Source organism: Triturus cristatus, chromosome 10 (assembly GCF_964204655.1).
Source record: "Triturus cristatus chromosome 10, aTriCri1.1, whole genome shotgun sequence".
In the NCBI taxonomy this organism is placed as follows: Eukaryota; Metazoa; Chordata; class Amphibia; order Caudata; family Salamandridae; genus Triturus; species Triturus cristatus.
The window spans coordinates 884371364-884387237 of record NC_140593.1 but is presented as its reverse complement, the minus strand read 5'-3'; positions in this window follow the sequence as shown (position 1 = coordinate 884387237).

Sequence of the window (15874 nt, the reverse complement as noted above, 5' to 3'; positions counted from 1 at the left end):
CTTTTGGAACTAAAATAAGTGTGTTAACAGCCATTTTCAAGCTGGAAATCGGGTAAAATACAAGCTTCTGAGTAGGAGGAAAAGACTATAAAAATGCCAATTTTGGTGAAAGGGAGGCCTAAGAAGTGGTTATTCAACATGAGGTGTGATTCAATTGACATTTTGAATAATTTTTTGTATAGTCTAAAAAATCAATTTCCTAATGAAAAACGATGACATCGGACCTGAGGAACCTTCTCTAAATGGCCAATAATGGTGATTTTTTGAATGTTTAATCTTTTGATTGTAAATGATTGTTGGATGTGAATCATCTCTTTTGGAACTAAAATTAGTATTACTAGAGTCATCTTCATGCTCATAATCGGGCAAAATATAGGTTTCTGAATGGGATGAAAAGTCTATTTATATGTCAATTTTGTTCACTTGGAGGCATAAAGTAGTTATTCAACATGAGGCACGATAGAATTAATATTTTCAATGATTTTTTGTACAGTTCCCCCCAAAAATATTTCTGATGAAAAATGATGACCCCGGAACTGAGGAACTTTCTCCAAATGGTCAGTAAGGGTGATTTTTTTAATGTTTAATCTTTTGACTGTAAATGACTGTCGGATGTGAATCATCACTTTTGGAACTAAAATTAGTATGTCTAGAGTCATTTTCATGCTCGAAATTGGGCAAAATATACGTTTCTGAGGGGGAGCAAAAGTGCATAAGTATGGCAATTTTAGTCACTGGGAGACCTTATAAAGTTGTTATTCAACATGAGGCGCGATACCATTGACATTTTAAATCATTTTTTGTACAGTCCAAAAAATCAATTTTCTGATTAAAATGATGACTCCGGACCTGATGAACCTTCTCCAAATGGTCAGTAATAACGAGCTCATTGAATGTTTAATCTTTTGACTATAAATGATCGTCCAATGTGAACCATCACTTCTGGAACTAAAATAAGTGTGTTTAGAGGAATTTGTATGATCGATATCGGGCAAAATACATGCTTCTGATTGGGAGGAAAAGTCTATAAAAATGGCAGTTTTGGTCACTGGGAAGCCATACTGTCAGGCGCGGCGGGCTTAGGAGCCTACCTCATTATGACAGACGGCCAAGGACTACATCTCCCATGATGCCTGGACGGGGCTCATGGGTATTTCTAGCAGAGAACGCACGTAGCCGGCTTGCGTAATTCACTTCCGGTTCAGGATTTCGGCACCCGCATCGGCTGATACGGGTGCGCTGTGCTTCGCTGTGGGCTTTTCTGGAGATTGACTTCTTCTCCGTGTATTTCGGCAGTGCTCTCTCTCTCGCCGTGTCAGCAGGGCTCTGCTTGCACCCACTTGGTGAAGACAGGAGCCTTCATGATCTTCTCCGCTACAATCACCTTGAGAATTCAGCTATGAGGTATTTGTTAGGGGGGTCATTGATTTCGCAGCAGGCTGCCTTCCTGCAGACTTCTAGGTTGAACTTCTTTTGACAGTATCATTTCGGATTTAATGGGAAGGATTTTATTCGCGTAAACTTCCTTAAGGTGACGTAACCTTTGGTTGGGAGTTCTTGGTTTCACGTTTGTTTCGCCATTGTTTTTTTTTATTTTTTTTTATAAGAAACCTTTATTACACATTAAAAAGGATACAAACAAGGGCCTACAACCACAAGGGCCGGCCGCTAGAAAGCTCGGGAGCCAGCAAGGCAGCGCCATACATTCAAATGAGCCAGAAGCAAAAGCTCCCGGTAGTTCGTAAGCGCATATAACAGGCCGCGGCCACAGTCCAAGGGCGATCAAAAAGGACGGTTTCATATTTTTTAATAAAAGAAAAAAAAAAAAAAACAACAATAACACACAAACAAGGCAATGAGAGTCCGAAATAGCAGCGTGCGCTCCCCAGGACGGGGGAAGATCCACATTATCTGGAATAACTCTTGACAGGAGGTGGCAGTGGGGAGCAGCGGAGAAGAGGACAAAGCATACACAATTACGTAGAATGCGCGGCTAGGGGGACAAAGCGACGTCGACCTCTCGCGGCAGAGGCGGAGCGCAGATATTTCCACGATAGGAATTCCATGGACCCCACACCTTAGTCCACCTCCCAGGCTTGCCTCTCGCCACATACACCGTCTTCTCCCTGAACATACACCAATCCATATTCTCCTTCCATACCGAAACCGTAGGCGGCCTCGGGGAACCCCACAACTGTGCGATATTGCGCTTAGCCACCATGTACCCCAAAGTCACCCACTGCGTCTGCGCCGCATTATAGTCATTTGGTTCCCAGACATTCAGCAAACACCTCCTGGCCTCTGGTAACAAAGCGACATGCGTGACCTCCTCCATTACAGTATATACTCCGTTCCAAAATCGCACGACCTCCGAACATTCCCATAGGATATGAAGAAAGGTACCCAACAAGCCACAGCCACGCTTACACGTTCCATCCCTCGAATAACCCATATGTATCAAGCCAGGCCCTGTGACATACACTCTATGGAGTATCTTCAGCTGCACAAATCTAAGGCGGGCCGGGATCGCCACCTCTTTCGGGGAGGCCACCGCCGATACCCAATCCTCATCGTCCAGTTCCAATCCGTCGGCCGTCCACGCCTCCCGCAGATGGGTCAGCAAGTCCGTACGATCATTAATACGTTTTTTATAGATCAGAGAAATAGTGCTGTCGGGCACATAGCCATCCAACACTCTATCTTCCAACGGGGAATATTCTGGGATAGCAGCAACATTCGGAAAAACCGAACACAGCGCATGGTAGACCTGTGCATATCGGAAGTACTCCCTATCATTTAATTTGTATTCAGTTTTGAGCATTTCAAACGTTTTAAAGGACCCTTTCGCCCAGAGGTCACCCACCTTACTTATACCAATCATGTCCCATTTCTCGAAGCCTTTCGTTTTCCACAGACAACCCAAGCGCTGGGCGGCATACAACGGCGTCGCTCGAGTCAAGCGATCCCTCCACCCCATCGCAGCATTCGCCGCATGCCACACGCGTACCGCAACTTGCGTTGGTCCCGTCAACCGTGCATCCGGAGTCGCCGAATACAGTGCCCTATTGTAATCCCCGCCCGGAAGTAATAACGTATCCATCTCGAAGGCCGGATTCAAAGCAGGACCGTATATCCCGTGGTTCACCGCCGCCAACTGAGATACCCAATAGTATCTTTTAATATCGGGGAGGGCAACACCCCCATCATACCAAGGGAGTGTCAACTTGGCGAGAGCGATCCTCGGTCGCCCGTCCCAAAACAGTTGGCGCTGACGACCCTCCACCTCACAGAAGTAACGGGCCGGCACGACATCTAGCGTATTTTGTAAAGCGTACAAGAAGCGAGGCAGCGACATCATTTTAAACAGTGCCGCCCGTCCGAGCGGCGAGAGCGGAAGCCGTCGCCACTGCGCGACGTCGGCCTTCAATCGCTGGAGTGGAGGGAGAAGGTTTCGCTCATAGCGGACCGTGGGGTCCAGTGATATGAAGATTCCCAAATATTTGAAGCCCAATGTAGCAATCTGAATAGGGCACCCCCGCGGCAGGAGGGGGGCCTCGCCCGAGAGGACGTAAACACATGACTTGGCCCAGTTGATAACCAGGCCAGAATTACGACCGAAGGAATTCAATACGTCCACCAATACAATTAGGGACTTTCGAGGAGAGGTGAGATACAAAAGGATGTCATCCGCATAAAGGGAGACACGGTCCTCAAATTCCGGCGTCCATCTAATGCCCCGCAACGACGGCTCCCAACGCAACCAGGCAGCGAGAGGTTCTAAAGAAAGTGCAAAGAGGAGGGGCGACAACGGACAGCCCTGTCGCGTACCTCTCCCCAGCACGAGGGGAGCCGACACCCTACCATTCACCACCACCTGCGCCAATGGGTCAGTGTATAGTAATTTTACCCACCCAATGAATTCAGGACCAAACCCGAATTTCGCTAATGCAGCCCAAATATACGGCCACTCTAAAGTATCGAACGCCATGGTAGCGTCCAAAGACGCCAAGATGGCCGGCTCACGCATAAACTCCGCTCTAGCAAGCACGCCATGCAACCGCCTCAGGTTCAGGGCGGTGTTACGATGAGGTATAAAACCGGACTGGTCCTGATGAATCAAGTCGCCCACGACCCGAACCAGGCGATTGGCCAATACCTTAGCCAGGATTTTGGGTTCCGCGTTCAACAACGAGATAGGCCTGTAGGAGGCACAGCGGTCTCGCGGCTTCCCCTCTTTATGTATCACAACTATGGTGGCAAGACGTTGGTCAAGGGGGAGGGAGCCCGCCGCCCGTGCAGCGAGGAACATGTCACGGAGATACGGTGCTATCTTATCTGGACGCAACTTATATAATTCAATGGGTGACCATTGGGACCCATGGCCTTACCAGAAGCGATCGAGCGAATGGCCAAAGCAATCTCATCCGGCGACAACTTCGCCTCCATCAACATGCTATCAGCCTCCGAGAGGGACGGCAATGCAATATCTCTAAGCAACAGACGAGAGTCCTCCTCCGAGACCGGAGAGTATACCCCCACGGAAGTAATCCGCGAAGCAGTTAACAATTTCTACCGGGTCAGTCACACACACGCCATCCACTCTCTCCACAACCGGCACCACTCTACTCGCTCTCTCCTTCTTGTCCAACCAAGCAATCAACTTTCCGGCCTTATCTCCCACATCATACAGTCGTCCTTGTTGCTCTCTACTCATCCTTTTAGCAGCATCCGTGACCAGCGCTCTATAATCTGACTGTTTAAGGCTGAGAACGTGCACTTTCTCATCCGTAACACGCCGCTCCAAATCCCCCTCCATCTCAGCTATGTCAGTTTCCAGGCGGACCACCTCTTCCCTCCCGCACCTCCTAGCATGGGAAATAAGAGACAAGGCATGCCCCCGGATCACCGTTTTATAACCTTCCCATAGGGAGACAGCAGACGACACTGACCCTACATTATCGTCGAAGTAATGATCAATGGACTTAACCAGTTCCGCACGAATATTAGGGTTACGTAAATACCAGGGGTTAATTGGCGCTACTCTTCCCTCTGCCCCAGGAACAACCTCCATCTGCAACAATAGAGGGGAATGGTCAGAAATACCTCGGGCCAAATGACGCACCTCCCCGATCATTCCAGCCTGGAACGCCGGCATAAGTATATAATCAAGTATCGAGAGACTCCCGTGGGCCCCCGAGTGGAAGGTGTATTGTGCCTGTCCCGGGTGCATCAATCTCCAGCAATCTATAAGTCCTAAAGTATCTAGAAAGCCACCCAGCCAGGCCTGGGCTCTAGGGAGATCCCTGGGGGGGTGACGGTCCTCTATACCGGATACAACAGCGTTAAAATCACCCCCTAACACCAGAACCCCCCCAGGGAGTCCCAGGACCAAACGCCCAAAATCAGCAAATGTAGCCGTCTGCAATCCCGGTGGCACATAAACAGCAACGAGCGAAACAGTTCTACCCTCCCATCTCCCCACCAATGCTGCATATCGCCCTCTATCATCGTGGAGCACCTCGTCCACCTCCAACGGGAGAGAGGCCCTGACCAAGATACCCACTCCCCTAGAGCCAGAAGTGAAACCAGAGTGAACAGCAAGGCGATAGCCCCGCCTATTCAGGGCATGGAAGGAGTTCCCAATCAGATGTGTCTCCTGCAGGAAAACAATGTCGGGCGAGATCCGTTTCAAAAACTGCAACACCACCCCGCGCTTGATCCTATCCCCTAGTCAGTTCACATTCCACGAAAGTATTCTCAATCCCTTACCCCCCACCCCGCTCCCGTGCATGATGCCCACATCCCGGAGAACACAACCAGGACAAATCAGCAGCTGACCTCACATTGCCTTGTGAAACAAACAAACAGTCCCCAACACCCCCCCTCCCCCACAATATCCAAACCACAACTCCCCCCTCCCTGCACCCCTGCTTGAGCCCGAACAGCCCCCCCAACTTGCAGTGTGCCTGTCGCCCTAACATATACTGAACCACAAAAAGAACCCCTGAAGGAGGAAAGGGCCCCAATATGCTCTCCACAACCCCCGAGCATTTGAAGGGCATATTACACCAAACTTGAGTCCCATAGAGCTAAGGTACAAAACGTCACCAGCCTAGTCCATCACCGGGAACCAAAGTTCTAGTCCTGTTCCGCCGAACCCTCGCCACTCTCCGCCATCTGACCATCCCGACCTCGACTCCGGGGCAGGGTATCCAACCAGTCTCCAACCGCCTCCGGCCGGTCGAAGAAGTGCGAGCGATCCTCTAATTCAACCCGCAACCTGGCCGGAAATAGCATCGCATACTTCAGCTCCATGTCCCTCAAGCGCCGTTTGACGCCCAAGAATCCCAGTCGTTGTTTTTGGACCGCTTGCGTAAAGTCCGGATAGAAGCTGACGTTGGAGTTGTCAAACGTCAGCGGCCCATTCACCCTCGACGCCTGAAGGATAGCATCTCTGTCCCGAAAGTTAAAAAGTCGGGCAATTATAGGCCGTGGGGGAGCACCCACTTTCGGCGCACCACCCGGAATTCTGTGAGCCCGTTCCACCGCAAAGAATTTGCTCAGCCCCTTGGGTGCGAGATGGTTGACCACCAGATCCTCCACAAAAAGGTCAGCAGCAGGGTTCTCCGACCGTTCCGGTACCCCAATTATGCGAACATTGTTCCGCCTGGCCCTGCTTTCGGAATCCTCAAGTCGACGGTCAGTTAGGTCACTGGCCAGCCGTAACCTACGAACCTCCGTTTGCAGGGCGGCCACGTCCACAGTTAGATTCGACGCTGTGTGGTTCAAGGCATTGACCCGCTCATTCGTTTTAGACAGATCCGCCCTGACCAGATTTACATCGATCAGGACCGCATCCAATTTACGAGCCAGGGTATCAAACTGCTGACCCACTGCAGCCTTCATCTCCTCAATGGCGCCCATGACGTCTATCAAAGTCAAGTCAGCAGATAGGCCCGAGACATCCTTGGACCTTTCCGGCGATTTATGCGACCCACCAGGGGATCCCTTTGTCTGCGCATAGCGGTCCATGTTATTAGCCTGGGTGTAAACTCCCCGCCGGGTATTCTTGGGTTTCTGCTTGTCTCCGTCCAGCCTCGCCGCCATCGTCTGGTGACCACTGAGATCGGCACCTGCCAGCACAGGAGTAGGGACCAGATAGCTAATTCAAGGGACCACAGCCGTCACGAACTGTAGCCTGTGTATAGTCCGAGATCCAGGCCAAACACTCCACCATCCACGCTCCTCTGGAACATCAAGGTCCCTCAGCCGATGTCAGCAAACAGGTGCGAAAACGAAAGTGAAAGTGCGGGGTACGTGACAGGCCAGGCCCTGCATGACGCTGTTGTTCGCTTCGTACCCGGGCACCTCACCAACTCGAGTTCGGGACCAAGGCAGGAGCAGGCCGTAAACTTCAGATCGCAACCATTCCGGTTCCCCGAGCCCGATTTGAATTTGGAGAACGGATGGCACCTCAGCTCAAGTTCAGCAACAAAAGCCCGTCGACGAAACCAGGATTAATTCAGGATAGACGTGGGAGGTTGCGGAGGCCCTTGGGAGCCTTGAGCCTACGCGGCCATCTTGGTTACGCGCTAGGCTCCTCCTGTTTCGCCATTGTTAACTTATCTTCGTGCCTCTTCCTTTGAGTCAATTGGATTAGCGTTCAGGTGAACGTGAAGAGTTAATTGAACTGGGCTATTGGTCTGATTGTTCGGGACCTTGCAGTAATTCAGTACTGAACTCACCAAAGGAGATAGAAACTAATGGATGGGTTTAGTCCAGATGGACATTTATCTATAAGTTGGTGTATATACATTTGAAGGTATACAACTTTCCGTGTTCTTAGCGAGACTAATGCGAATAGACTGCTTTATATACTCTATTCACTAATGTGTTCTTTTCTTTCACAGCTTCCAATTCCCTGCCGTTCCCTTCCCTATTCCTCATCCATCGCTTGACCACTTCACTACTCTATGTATTTGTTTATAACCATAGAGTTGGAGATGTCAGGAGGTGGACCACTTTGAGCAGCATTCCGGTTCCGAGGTGTTTCATATTTGCTGGACACCAACATATTTAAAGTGGTTATTCAACATGAGGCGCAATACAAATAACATTTTGAATAATTTTTTGTACAGTACAAAAAATTAATTTTCTGATAAAAAGCGATGACCCGGACCGGATGAACCTTCTCCAAATGGTCAGTAATGGCAATTTTTTGAATGTTTAATCTTTTGACTGTAAATAGCTGTCGGATCGGAACCATCACTTTTGGAACTAAAATAAGTGTGTTTACCGTCATTTTCATGCCTGAAATCTGGTAAAATATAAGCTTCTGAGTAGGAGTAGAAGTCTAGAAATATGGCAATTTTAGTCACTGGGAGGTCTTAAAAATTGGTTATTCAACATAAGGCACAATACAATTGACATTTTAAATCATTTTTAGTACAGTCCAAAAAAATCAATTTTCTGATTCAAATTGTCTCCAGACCTGATGAACTTTCTCCAAATGGTCAGTAATGACGAGTTTCTTGAATGTTTAATCTTTTGACTATAAATAACTATCGGATGTGAACCAACAATTTTGGAGCTAAAATAAGTGTGTTTAGTGTCATTTTCATGTTCGTAATCAGGGAAAATACAAGCTTCTGACTAGGAGGAAAAGTCTAAAAATTGGCAATTTTGGTCACTGAGAGGCCATATAAAGTGGTTATTCAACATTAAGTGAGATATAATTGATATTTTGAATCATTTATTTATTTATTTATTTAAGAGTTTTATATAGCGCTAGCCAGAGTCGAAGGTATCGGAGCGCTTTACAGCATGAACACTTTTAAGATACATAAACATATAAGTATGTACAATGTGTCAGGAAGTATCACAGAAAATCCGTGTGGAGTGCACAATGTCAATCGTAGGGTAAATTATCACAATAGTATATCCAAGGCATTATTGTCAAAGAAAGCATAACGACACGTGACTCGATTTGGCTGGGGGGGTACAGTAGATAGTCCTGGGGCAATAGAGGTAGAGTTGTTCTTTTTGGTTTTTTTTTAAATATCTTTTTATTCATTTTTGAAACAAAAAGGAAACAAACAATCGGCATTTGCATTGACTTAAAAAGCAGACATGGTTGAATATGGCAGTTCATTAAGGTTACAGAATTTTACATGGGAGTCAGCACTACAATATATCAAATATTCACGGAGACATTGGGTCATCATCAGGAGGAACAGTAGGTGCAACACAGATATCTCCCCTATATGAGTTCCACTTGGCCCAAACTCTAGACCATTTCTGAGGGCAACCCCTTGCCACATACACAGTCTTCTCCCGGAACATGCACCAGTCCATATTGCGCCTCCAAATTGTGGTAGTCGGGGGCACCGACTCTCCCCATAATTAAGCAATGTCCCTCTTGGCCACCGTGGCACCAAGCGTGACCCACAGCTTCTCCGCTCCTACCAAGTCCGTGGGCTCCCCACACATTAAGCAAACATCTTTTGACCTCAGGGCTAACGGGTTTGTGCAGGACTTCACTCATGACACTATGGATTCCTTTCCAATATCCCTGGATGTATTCACATTCCCAAAGAATATGCATGAATGTGGCCACCTGTCCACAGTGACGCCTACAGTTTATACTGTCACCACGTCCCATACGGGCCAACTGCGGCCCGTAATATAAATCCTTTGAAGAATTTTCAGTTGTATCAAGCGGAGACGTGCAGAGATCGCTACCTCTTTGGGGGAGGCCACCGCTTCTATCCAGTCTTCGTCATCTAATAGGAGGCCGTCTGCCTCCCATGACTCGCGCAATTTCCTAGGGGATCTGGTGCGTTGTTGACAAGTTATAGGTCAAGGAGATGGCTTTCTGAGGGAGAAGCCCGTCCAGTAACCTATCTTCCAGTGGGGAGGAATCAGGGAGGGTTGACCCCTCACTAATGGCGGTGGTCAGGGCATGACGGATCTGGATATAGCAGAAAAACTCTGTATCCGCAAGTTCATAGTGTTGTGTCAGCTGGTCAAAACTGAGCACTCGACCCTTCACCCACAGGTCACCCACCCGAGAAATGCCAATGAGGTCCCACTTATCGAAGCCTTTAGAGGAGTGAAGACGACCCAGCTGAGCAGTGTCCCACAGGGGGGTTGCAGGTGTCAATCTATGCTCCCATCCTAAACTTGTGTTAACTGCATGCCACACCTGGACTGAGTGGGACGTTGGCCCAGTCAGGTGCAGGGTCTTAGGATTAGAATAAAGGGCTCGGTTGTATGATCCGCCCGGTAGCAGCCATCTATCCATGACATATCCCGGATCTCCAAGGGTCCGATACATACCCTGGTTGATGGCAGCGAGGTGGGCTGCCCAGTAATATTTTGTAATGTCGGGAAGGCTAATACCGCCATCATACCAATTAAGGGTTAACTTATGGAGAGCAATTCTGGGTCTCCCGTCCCATTGTAGCTGCCTCTGTAGGCCTTCAATCTCTCTAAAGTAACGCGCTGGGACTGGAACTGGGTAGTTCTGAAGGGCATTGTGACAAGGGCGAGTTGCTGTCGGACCCCGGGGGCACCGAACCGCAGCTACCGGTACTACTCACAACTCAGAGGCGGGGCCTGAGGGAGTCAAAAGCACTGGAGGCGGGGACCGGAAGAGGAGGAGGCCAGAGCGAGGAGCGGAGCGAGATCGAGGAGCGGAGCGAGAGCGAGGAGCAGAGCGAGATCGAGGAGCGGAGCGAGAGCGAGGAGCAGAGCGAGATCGAGGAGCGGAGCGAGATCGGGGAGCAGAGAGCGGACGAGGAGAAGAGCGAGAACGCGGAGCAGAGCGGGAGTCCGGAACAGAGCACGGAGAAGGGGACGACCCAAGGCGAGAAAGGAGGAAAGAGAGAGACGACGGCGGCAACCGGAAGGGACTCGTGGTGGTACCCCGAGGAAGGACGCAAGGACGAAGCAGCCGGGGCCCAGAAACCGGGTCCCGGCCTCAGGCAAGTGGCGGAGAAAACAGGGAGGGCCCTTGTGGGTTGGTGGCAGGTACAGATGTCTTACTCGGGACTATAGCCGAGCCCCAATTCCCTACCCCCACCAAGTAACGAAGAGATAGCACAGGGGCGGGTTGTAAAACTATCTCCAGCGGGTTGCCACCCTGACTAAAAGGGCCCGGGGACGATAGCAACCTCCCCAACCGATACCCTAGTGGGATTGAGGATAACGTTGGCCACGAGACTTGAAAAGGGGATCAAGGTCGGGTACTAATCGTCTTCTTCTGTTCTTCTTTTCCGAGGGGGACACCTGGCTGGACCACACCCCGCACCTACACCCGAAGACGGAAGACGCTTGAGGAACCCGCAACCAAAGGCCCTGCCTTCCTCGCGACAACCCTCGTGGGGAAACCCTTCTCTGTACAAAGGAAAACGGTTATCCAGAAAGGAAATAAAAACATAAGTTACAACCCCAGCACTGACTCTCGCTGTTCTGTGGGGCGGGCGTGACAGGCATAAAGGAAATGGTGGAGGGACATCATCTTAAAGAGAGCGGCACGCCCGAGCAGTGAGAGTGGAAGTGCCCTCCAGGCGGCAACATCACGTCGCAGGCGCTGCAGGGGCGGTAGCAGGTTTCTGTCATACCGGAGCCGGGCGTCAGCTGTGACATATATCCCCAAATATTGGAAACCATCGGACACTACTTGTATTGGACAGTCTCTAGGAAGAGACGGGGTCCTGCCAGACAGGACATAGAGGAGAAAGTTCCCCCAGTTGATAGAGTAGCCCGAGAATCTACTGAAGGATGTAAAGATGTCTAAGACACATCTGAGCGATTTATTGGGGGAAGCCTAATAAAGCAGAATGTCATCTGCATAAAGGGAGATGCAATCCTCCCAATCTGCCGACCAACGCAAACCTCTAACAGACAAGTCACACCGGATCCAGGCGGCCAAAGGCTCCAAGGGTAGGGCAAAGAGGGGTGACAATGGGCATCCCTGCCTAGTGCCCCGACCGAGAATGAAGGACCCAGATCGTTTGTTGTTAACCACCACTTGTGCTAGAGGGGGCGAAGTAAAGGAGCCTGACCCATGAGATGAACTGCGGACCAAATCCGAATTTAGCTGCAAACAGGTAGGGCCATTCAATGGTGTCAAAGGCCATAGAAGCATCCAAAGATAAAATGACGGCATCCTCCTGTATAGTGCCGGCCCGCTCTATCACCCCATGGACACGTCTCAGATTTAGAGCAGTGTTGCGATGGGGCATAAAGCCTGACTGATCAGGGTGCACAAAGGAACCAAGCACTCGTGATAGGCGGGTGGCTAAAAGCTTAGCAAGTATTTTAGGTTCGGCATTAATCAGGGAGATGGGTCGATAAGATGTGCACCTGTCCTTCGGTTTTCCGTCCTTCGGGATGACTACTATCGACGCCAGCCATTGGTCGGGCAGCAGCTCTCCCGCCTCTCTGCTATCCTCGAACATGGCATGCAGATGCGGGGCCAACCTGTCTGGACACAGTTGTAAAGCTCAATGGGTAACCCATTATGCCCCGTCGCCTTACCTGGTTTAAGAGCCCTGATTGCTTGCGCAATTTCGTCATTAGTCATGGCGCTGTCTAGGTAGCTCCGATCATCTTCCGATAGGGACGGGAGTCTGCAGTCTTTGAGGAGATCAGCCGAGTCTGCCTCCCCGAGGGATGACTGTGACTTATATACCGCTGTGTAATGTGCAGCAAATTCGTTGGCGATAAGAACCGGGTCTGTGACCCTCACACCCGAGTCGGTCGTGAGTTCAGGCACCAGGCGGCTTGCATGCTCCCTCTTATCCAGCCAGGCGAGTAGTTTCCCAGCTTTGTCCCCCCATTCATACACTCTACCGTCTCTCTCTTTACCCCAGGACTTAGCACGCTCAGTCGCAAGAGCCTTAGATTCATCCATTTTTAATCACAAAAGATGTTCAGCGTCTGGGGTATCCTACCTCCCCACTTCTGCCTTCAGGCACATCACATCCCTTTCAACCGCCTCGAGCTCCTTGGAGTTCTCCTCCCGGATCCCAGCCACCAGAGAGAGGACAGCCCCCAAACAACGGACTTAAACGCCTCCCAAAGCGTCTGAGGGGAATCCACCGAACCCAGATTCTCCCAAAAATAATGATCAATCACCTTCTGTAGTTCCTTGTGATCCGATGGGTCACGGAGGAACCAGGGATTGACAGGGCCACCATATCAATTCGTTGGTCTCCCAATACCAGTCTAGTCCACATCGGGGAGTGGTCAGATATGCCCCTCGACAGATGGCAGACCTAATGTAAATGGAGTAGTTGAGAGGCAGGCAAGAACAAATAGTCAATGCGAGAGGAGCTATGATGGGCTCCAGAGAAGAAAGTGTATTTCAAGTCCCCAGGGTGGAAGGCCCTCCAGGCATCAGATAGGCCGCATGCCTCAATGAAGTCAGGAAGCCAACTATGGGAGGGCCCCATAGCAGGTGGGGGCCGACGATCCAACTCCCCAGATGACACAGCGTTGAAGTCACCTCCCACCTGGAGAAGGCCCTCTGACAAAGAAAGGAGTTAAGTGCCCAGATCCTTAAATGTTTGAGCCTGCAGTCCTGGAGGGATATATACCGATACCAGGGTCACTGTTCTCCCCTCCCACTGACCAGTGAGTGCAACATACCTCCCACGTTTATCAGCATGCGTAGATTGGGGTGAGAAGGGAAAGGAAGTTTTAGCCATAATGCCTACTCCCCGAGACCCACTAGTAAATCCAGAGTGGGCTATGAGTCTGTATCCCCATCTGTTCAGGGCTTTACACATATTTCCAACCAGATGCGTTTCCTGAAGGAGGACCACGTTCGGTGAGTACTGTTTAATATACTGTAGAACTACAGTGCGTTTTACCTGGTCTCCCAGCCCACTGACGTTCCAACTAAGTAAAGTGAAACTTTTGTCCCAGTGTGGTCCCATGGTGAAGCGCTAGAGTGGGGTCATATCCCATGACCCCAAGTAAAGATGACAACATATCCAGAGCCATGAGCATCATTAAAGCCGATAAAACAACAAAGAACAACCCTATCCCCCCAATCACGGTTCCAACTCCCCCCTCCCTGCCTCCCTGCAACAAACTGCACAGAGTGCCTGTCGCCCCAAGAACACCAACACAAATTAAATGCGGGGTATAAGGCACCCGCCCGCCCGCCCACCCTCCCCCTCCCATAAAAGAAAAGAGAACACAATGCATTAGTCCTGATCAAGGAGACCACCCCCGGGCAGCAGTATAGGATATACATTCATTAGCGCCAGTATACCCAGGTCTACGGTGGAGTACCCCCCGCATGTCCCACAGTCAGTACCTCTGGAGCACATGTGAGCCCCATCGTATAGTTAGACTACTTTCAGGCCAACATAACACAAGTATCAATAATCACCAGGCTCAGCGTGGGGAGTGGTCCCTGGCGTCTCTCCAGACCCCCAGCCAGTCCGCTGCCGCCTCTCAATGATCAAAAAACCAGGCCTTCCCATTTGCCTCTATTCTGAGCTTGGTGGGAAAAAGTATGGAATATTTCAGCCCTTTATCTCTCAAAGTTTATTTAACAGCCAGAAATGACCGTCGTTGTCTCTGGACAGCCTGGGTGAAATCCAGATATTCTTTGACAGTTGAATTCTCATACTTGAGAGGCGGTGACTTCCTGGCATGCTGCAATATCACATCCCGGTCCCTGAAGTTCAGAAGTCTCGCCAAGATGGGTCGGGGAGGAGTCCCTGGTTTTGGGCGACCTCCCAGGACACGATACGCCCGTTCCACCACAAAGAACTTTGAGAGGCCCCGTGGCAGGAGATGGTTGAGCACCAGATCTTCAACTAACAGGTCCGGCATCTGCCCCTCTGACTTTTCCGGAACACCTACGATGCGTACGTTGTACCGTCGCGAGTGCCCTTCGTATTCATCCAGTTTATCTACCGCAAACTTTTTGAAGGTGTGTAAGGCCTGGACCTCGGTCTGTAGTTGCGATACGTCATCCACCAGACTGAGCAGTTATCTCCAACTGTTTGACCTTTTCATGGGTTTTTGCAAGATCAGCTCTGATCAAAGTCATTTCCACTGCGATGGCGTCGGTGCGCTGCTCCATAGAGGTGCGCACCCCTGCTATGGCCTCCATTACATCTTTCAGGGACAGTTCAAGGAGCGCGCTCTCCGACCCTCCAGTGGATACCTGCCGGGCTGGGCGATCGGCGGCGGGGCTCTTGGGGCAAGCATACCTGTCCAACTTGTTCTGCTGCGTCACCTTCATGCCCCTGCTAGTCGCCATTGCGTACTCCACCAAGAGCCCCAGCAGTGTATATGTGCACTCAACCACAGGGCCCCCCACAGAGGCAGTCACCGGGGGTATAGCAACAAATAAGGGGAGGTTTGAGTTCCTCACCAATTGCACGATGGTATGCAGGTGCCTCGTGGGTGTTCCAGGGAGTCACCGGCCACAGGTCACTGGGCCCAGACACACCTCCGGTGGGCGCACTAGGCCGCTTGCGATATGCCCTCTCCGGTCCCCACTGGCAGTATTCGGCCTCCCTCAGTCAAACTCATCTGAGCTGGGCCACGATCAGCAAGTTTTCGAGGGCGAAGAATCCACCGCTGCACCAATGCGGCCCTTCGCTGCTCAGTCCGAGGTGGGCCGCCTCCAAAGGCGCTGAAGGAAGGCAGTCAGTGAACCCAGTTCGCGGACCAGGCCGCAAGCCGCGATCTCGGGTCGGCGCATGCCCGCCTCTTGAGTCAAGACCGGTGGCACCAGTAATCATCGCGGACTGCTGCCTCACTCTGTTCAAAGGCCGCTACTTGTTGCCGGCCGTATTCCGCTCTCACACCACCACCAGAGACCGGGGGGGTCACAGCACCC